Here is a 7,876-nt window from a genome sequence, read left to right as displayed (position 1 = left end):
CCCTCAGGCAAAAAGCAAAGAAGAACTGAAGAACCTCTTGATGAAAGTGAAAGAGGTGAGTGAAAAAGCTGGCTTAAAACTCAACATTCAAAAAACTGAGATCATGGCATCCGTTCCCATCACTTCATGGCAAATAGATGGGGAAACAGTGGAAACAGTGAGAGACATTATTTTCTTGGGCTTCAAAATCACTGCAGATGGTGACTGCAGCCATGAAATTAAAAGACGTTTGTTCCTTGGAAGTAAAGCTATGACCAACCTAGATGGTGTATTAAAAAGCAGAGACATACTTTGTCAACAAAGGTCCATCTAGTCAAAACTATGTTTTTCCAGTAGTCTTGTATGGATGTGAGAGTTGGACCATAAAGAAAGCTGAGTGCCAAAGAATTACTGCTTTTGAACTGTGGTGATGGAGAAGACTCTTGCAAGTCCCTTGGACTGCAAGGAGATCAAACCAGTTAATCCTAAAGGAAATTAGTCCTGAATATTAATTGGAAGGACTGATGCTGAAGCTGAAGCTCCAAAACTTTGGCCACGTGATGCGAACAACTGACTCACTGGAAAAGACTCTGATGCTGGGAAAGATTGAAGGCGGGAGGAGAAGGGAACGACAGAGGATGAGATGGTTGGATGGCATCACCAACTCGATGGACATGACTTTGAACAAGCTCCGGGAGGTGGTGATGGACAGGGAAGTCTGGCTTGCTGCAGAGCACGGGGTCATGAAGAGTTGACTGAGTGACTGAACTGAATTCTGAACAACCAGCTGGATGCCCAAGCCAGAAACCAGGCCATTGTCCTGGGCTCTTCCCTTCCTCCACGCCCACAACCAGTCCCTTACCACATCCAGCCAGTTCTTCCTCCTGCAGAGGCAGACTTTCCTTTTCCTCTGACCACCCCATCTCAGCTCTCTGCTGGCCCATGAAAGCATCCTCCTGACCCTCACTGGCCTCTCCACCTCCTGGTTTCTCTTTTCCATATAGCTGCTAGAGAGGGCCTGCTAGTATTCATAGCTGACGGTGCCATTGCCCTAATGAACATTCTTCAAGTGCCTTGTGTTGGCTGCAGGTTGGAGTTACATGGCCGGGCAAACAAGATCCTGTGTGGTCTATCCCCTTCTATCACTCATACCTGCATTCCCCCACCTACCAACATTATGCTTCAGCTCCTCTGAATTCTCTGTATTTTTCTAGAACATCCCCATGCTTTTCATTGCCTTGGTCTTTTGCCAATTGATTCTCTCTGTCTGCAAAATCCCCTCCTACTTTATCTTTTTGGTAATCTTCTACCCAACAACACTTGATTAACCAGAGAAGTGACTCTATGTTTTGACTGTACTCTGCCCAGGCTCACACAAATCCAGTTCTCCGTGTGTCGTATCATCTCTGCTGCACTCTGGAGCTGCTCCTCTCAGATACCTCTTCCAGAAAGGACTTGCTGCCCAGCTGCCAAGCTTTGGTGAGCTGACAGCTTCAGTTATAGTCTCCTTCAGGGTCAACCTCAGTTTTCCAGCTGACAGCGCATCCTTTCAGGGTTACCTCCAGCCAGCTGCCCAATTAGGTGGTGTCATAAGAGCCCAGCCACTTCCCCCCAGCACCAGATCCTCTAATGGGTGATGAGCAACGTGTGCAGGCAGAGACCCCAGCAGGCCTGCGTCATAGCTGGAGAATTCTCCCTGCCCACTCCAGCATCTGCCTTTTTCTTTTCACAAGTGCTACTCACCAGTGAAACTTTTAGACTCCTTATTCCATATTAGCATCTGTTTTTAGGAGTGGTTGGAGAAATTAGTCAGTAAGATGGAGTTTGGGAAATTATCACTCCATCACCCGGCTGGCAGAGGGCCAACATCCCATGTGGTAGGTGGAGTATGGACAGCCCCCAGCACAGGTTGTTGGTCCCATCACTAAATATTTCGCTGATGGTGACCTGGGAGAATGTGTAGGTATGACGAATTAGCCTATGTGATGATTAGGCATTAAAAAGGTAGGCAGAGGCATTTGAAAGAAAAACATGTCTGTGTAATTGTACATACATGTGTGCACACATACATATGGATACTGCTGCTACTGCTAAGTCACTTCAGTCGTGTCCGACTCTGTGCGACCCCAGAGACGGCAGCCCACCAGGCTCCCCCGTCCCTGGGATTCTCCAGGCAAGAACACCGGAGTGGGTTGCCATTTCCTTCTCCAATGCATGAAAATGAAAAGTGAATGTGAAGTCGCTCAGTCATGTCCGACTCTTAGCGACCTCATGGACTGCAGCCTACCAGGCTCCTCTGTCCATGGGATTTTCCAGGCAAGAGTACTGGAGTGGGGTGCCATTGCCTTCTCCGCACGTATGTATAAGTGGGAATGAATAGTCGGGTTGATAACCTATAGGCACATCATGAAAAGCTGAGGGCAATGAACAAGCAACTGAAAATAAGTGTGAGAGCCTAAGGGTTTCTTTGGCAATTTACAAAGAATTCTTCATCTTACACAGTTGATGAAGAAAAAAGAGCTGGAGATGAAAGTCAGGATTTAATAGAGTGGCTGAGTAACATAATATGGCTCCAAAGATGGCTGAATACTCATCCAAGGCAGATCTGTGGGACCCTGATACGTGGGATGGGGATTCTGGGTAGACACCCTGGAAAGTACCAAATCCCTGAATTTCTGCCTCCGAGTGATGTGGCAGGTAATAGAGCCAGTGACTCTTGTGATCATGCCTTGTTTCCTTTGCTGCAAAGGAATTCCCTGGATAGATGTTGCATTGTCTGTATTTTCTTATTTCCTGTATTCTTTGGCTGTACCGCATGGCTTGCAGGATCTTAGTTCCCTGATCAGGGATAGAACCTGTGCCCCCTGCAGTGGAAGCACAGAGTCCTAACCACCAGACCTCCAGGAAAATCCGTGTTTCATGTATTCTTGATCCCCTGGCCTTTCAGGCCTTGATGTTGGAGAGATTGTCACCCCAGGTCTCGCTAATTCCTAGAGATAGCAAACAACTTCCCTGCAAGTGCAACTTTGATGTGAAAACCAGTTAGTCCAGAGGCCACGTTCCCAACTCTCTCCTTTATCAAACTTTCACATACGCTGTTCTAAACCACCCTATGGCCAGGTACCAATTAACTAGCATCCACCTCTATACCCCAGAGCCCAAGGAAACCACTCAAACTATCCAACCCTAAACTTACTCAGAGTATCTACCCTGCCTTACCCATTCCTTCTCACAAGAACTCCCAAAAGGCTCAAGCCATGCTCTGCCCCTCTTCTGCCTCCTGACCAACAGTGGTGCTTCTTGAAATCTGTGAGTATAAATTTCTTCCTTCATGACACTCATTTTCATATCTGCAGGTCTCACCATACTCAAAACAAATCTTTGGGCTTCCCTGGTGGTCTAATGGTTAAGAATCTGCCTGCCAATGCAAGGAACATGGGTTCGATCCCTGGTCCAGGAAGATTCCATGTGCCATGGAGCAACTAAACCTGTCTGCCACAACTACTGAGCCCATCCATGAGCCTAGAGCCTGTGCACCATGAGAGAAGCCACCCACTTGCTACAGCTAGGGAAAGCCTGTGTGCAGCATCAAATACCAGTGAGCCAAAGATAAATAACTTAATAAATTTAAAAATCCTAAGTACAGTCTTAGAAAAGAGACATGTTGTACAGGATTCCTCATCTGTGAATCAGGCATTCTATAACTACTAATGCTGTGTTTCATGCTTTATGTGCATGAAAGGCAAACCTACAAACCTATACCAGATGAGTTATCTATCTCTGTGAGTCAGACTGTTGACTTTGGGGATAGAAGGGACCTAGTGCAATCAACCTGCTACCGTGTGACTGGTTGGTCTCCTCAAGGAATAACACCACACTGGGCACTGGTCTCTGTTGCTGGCAGATCAGACATTCAGAGGCAGCAGCAGCTAGACTGCCTTTGGTAAGAGTGAATACATGCCATTGAGCCCTTGAGTAGCCTCTTTCTCTGCCATCATTGTTACTTGGCTCATGCGTCCATCATGATGACAGTGGGGTGGCCACAGATAAAGGTTGCCCGCGTCACTTTGTCTGCTTGGCACCTCTCCCATGGTGAATGCCTCCCTGGACCACTGCTGGTACCGAGTGCTGCAGGTTGGACTCTCCAGAACCAGTTGCAGAGAGAGTTAGGCATGCAGAGTTGGGGCAGAGATTTCACTGGAGGGCAACGAGTGTGAAAGAAAAGGGGATGGCAGGACTGAGCAGGGGCAGCCATCAGATAGAAAGGCAAATATTATAAACTGCCACCCAGAGGGGCAGTTCCAGAGCAAAGCCTGGTACAAAGCTAGGCCCTGTGCCTCCATCTTGCTCAGTTATGGGCTGGGGCCCACCGCAATGAAACGAACAGCTGGAAGCAGCCAGCAGCCACACCCCTTGAGGCTGGTCAGCACATCTTTTTTTTTTTTTTGCCCACGTCATTTGTTTGACATACGGGATCTTAGTTCCCAGACCAGGAATTAAGTGGCAGTGTCCCCTGCAGTGGCAGCACAGTCTTAACCACTGGACCGTTAGGGGAGGCTCAGCACGTCTTTTTTTTTTTTTATTTAACTTTACAATATTGTATTGGTTTTGCCATATATCAAAATGAATCTGCCACAGGTATACATGTGTTCCCCATCCTGAACCCTCCTCCCTACTCCCTCCCCATACCATCCCTCTGGGTCGTCCCAGTGCACCAGCCCCAAGCATCCAGTATCGTGCATCGAACCTGGACTGGTGACTCATTTCATATATGATGTTATACATATTTAAATGCCATTCTCCCAAATCATCCCACCCTCTCCCTCTCCCACAGAGTCCAAAAGACTGTTTTATACATCTGGGTCTCTTTTGCTGTCTCGTATACAGGGTTATTGTTACCAACTTTCTAAATTCCATATATATGCGTTAGTATACTGTATTGGTGTTTTTCTTTCTGGCTTACTTCACTCTGTATAATAGGCTCCAGTTTCATCCACCTCATTAGAACTGATTCAAAAAAAAAAAAAAAAAGAACTGATTCAAATGTATTCTTTTTAATGGCTGAGTAATACTCCATTGTGTATATGTACTACAGCTTTCTTATCCATTCATCTGCTGATGGACATCCAGGTTGCTTCCATGTCCTGGCTATTATAAACAGTGCTGCGATGAACATTGGGGTACACGTGTCTCTTTCCCTTCTGGTTTCCTCAGTGTGTATGCCCAGCAGTGGGATTGCTGGATCATAAGGCAGTTCTATTTTCAGTTTTTTAAGGAATCTCCACACTGTTCTCCATAGTGGCTGTACTAGTTTGCATTCCCACCAACAGTGTTAAGTGGGTTCCCTTTTCTCCACACCCTCTCCAGCATTTATTGCTTGTAGACTTTTGGATCACAGCCATTCTAACTGGCGTGAAATGGTACTTCATAGTGGTTTTGATTTGCATTTCTCTGATAATGAGTGATGTTGAGCATCTTTTCATGTGTTTGTTAGTCATCTGTATGTCTTCCTTGGAGAAATGTCTATTTAGTTCTTTGGCCCATTTTTTGATTGGGTCATTTATTTTTCTGGAATTGAGCTGTAGGAGTTGCTTGTATATTTTTGAGATTAGTTGTTTGTCTGTTGCTTCATTTGCTATTATTTTCTCCCATTCTGAAGGCTGTCTTTTCACCTTGCTTATAGTTTTCTTTGTTGTGAAGAAGCTATTAAGTTTAATTAGGTCCCATTTGTTTATTTTTGCTTTTATTTCCAATATTCTGGGAGGTGGGTCATAGAGGATCTTGCTGTGATGTATGTCGGAGAGTGTTTTGCCTATGTTCTCCTCCAGGAGTTTTATAGTTTCTGGTCTTACATTTAGATCTTTAATCCATTTTGAGTTTATTTTTGTGTATGGTGTTAGAAAGTGCTCTAGTTTCATTCTTTTACAAGTGGTTGACCAGTCTTCCCAGCACCACTTGTTAAAGAGATTGTCTTTAATCCATTGTATATTCTTGCCTCCTTTGTCAAAGATAAGGTGTCCATATGTGCGTGGATTTATCTCTGGGCTTTCTATTTTGTTCCATTGATCTATATTTCTGTCTTTGTCAGCACGTCTTTTCTTGAAGGAGGGTCTGGATGTACGTCTTCTTTGTTACCAGGGGCTCAGACTCAAGAACCAGGCCTTGGGTCAGACCACAGGCCTGAGACCACACCACTGAGACCATGCAGCTGGTAGCTGAGGGCAAGGGGAATTTAGAATGAAGGGTACAGGAGGGAGGTAATGGGTCCCAGCTGTGGCCCCAAGACCAGATAGAGTGAATGGGGGTCTCTGTTTCATCCCCTTAACTTCCCTCTTACACGTTTTTGTGAAAGAAGACAGGCCCCCAGAGTCTGGCCCCCTGTGTGTGGAAAAGCGGGTCCATGCAGCACAAGGCACGCACTGAACGAGACACAGAGCTGCACTCCCTGCATCTCCTTTGAGAAACGTTGAGATCTGAGATGAGATGGCAGCCTCAGCATCTGGGTCCACGATCCAGGTCAGCTTCCATTTTTGAGCTGAGCCCAGCCAGTGTGATCTTGACAGGGCCTGGCTGTTACTGCTCACTGAGGGACTCTGAACAGGAAACCCTGGACATCTTTGTTCCAGAGCTCCCGTGGGGCTGGCAGAAACTGACGTGTCTGCGTCGTGACATTGGTCCATCCCCAGTCCATTTGCCTCCCCTTTCTTTCCTGGCATTACTTACCAGCGGATTTTGTGCCCTCTCAGCTCAGTCAGCCTCTGCTTCTCAGAGAACGCCACTGGCACAATCTGTGTGGCATCCTCTGCTCTGCTCTTCGAGGGCACCTGTGATTGTGGTCTGACCCAATGGCCAGCTGAGCGCCCAGCATGGCTGTCAGTACTGTGCTTTGTGACTGTGCCAGGGGCACTGGGATTCTGCATGTGTTCTCAGAGAATGTATGGCCTGGGTAAACCATTTGGGGTGCAAAGAATTAAATAAGCAGCCTGAGGGTACCTTCATGAGATTATGACCCCCAGGGACAGCTGTAGGTCGGAGGAGGGTGGCCACCAGGTCCCTCAGTCCCTCTGCAGTGTGGACTCCATCTGGGCCCTATTTCCCTGAGGGCCGGGCAAGAAAACAGAGATTCTGGGTTAGGTGCCAAAGACTGGGACAAGAAGAGGCCAGGAGAGCTGCAGCACCTTCCAAATAAGAGCTGCAATTCAGAGAGCAGCTGGTGCCACAGAGGGACTGAGTGCTGGAGGCAGAGGGATCCTCTGTGGTCTGGCTGATGAGCGTTCTAAATAACTTTAATTGAGGTATAATTGACATGTAAAGTTATATTAGCTTCAGGTGTACAACATAATGATTCAATATCTATACATATTGCAAAACGATCACAATGCCTTGTTAACATTCATCACCACAGAGTTTTCTTGTGATGAGAACTCTGAAGATCTACTCTTAGCAACTTTCAAATATACAATACAGTATTATTAACTGAAGTCACCATGCTGTACATTGCATCCCCATGACTTACTTATTTTCTATCAGAGACCTTTATGGTTACAGAGCAGGACTCCCCAAAGGAGCAGAGAGATAGGAATCCAGTTGCCTCCCTCAACCCCTCCAGGCAAAGCACGATACACCATGAGAGGTACTGGGGTCTCTACCAATTACCTACACTCCAGTTACCCTATGTAATTATTGTCATCATATGTTCTATTGGGGGGAATCATGTGAAACTGCCATTTTTATAGATCAAAAACCAGTTAAATACTGGCAATTTTATTTGGTCTAATTTCATATAGAGAGTTGAATTGAACTTGTGTGCTTAGTCGCTCAGTTGTGTTAGACTCTTCGAAATCCTTTGGACTGTAGCCTGGCCAGGTTCCTCTGTCCATGGGATTTCCCAGGCAGG

Source organism: Bos indicus x Bos taurus, chromosome 1, assembly GCF_003369695.1.
Source record: "Bos indicus x Bos taurus breed Angus x Brahman F1 hybrid chromosome 1, Bos_hybrid_MaternalHap_v2.0, whole genome shotgun sequence".
Lineage (NCBI taxonomy): Eukaryota > Metazoa > Chordata > Mammalia > Artiodactyla > Bovidae > Bos > Bos indicus x Bos taurus.
Note: the sequence above shows the minus strand (reverse complement) of the source record.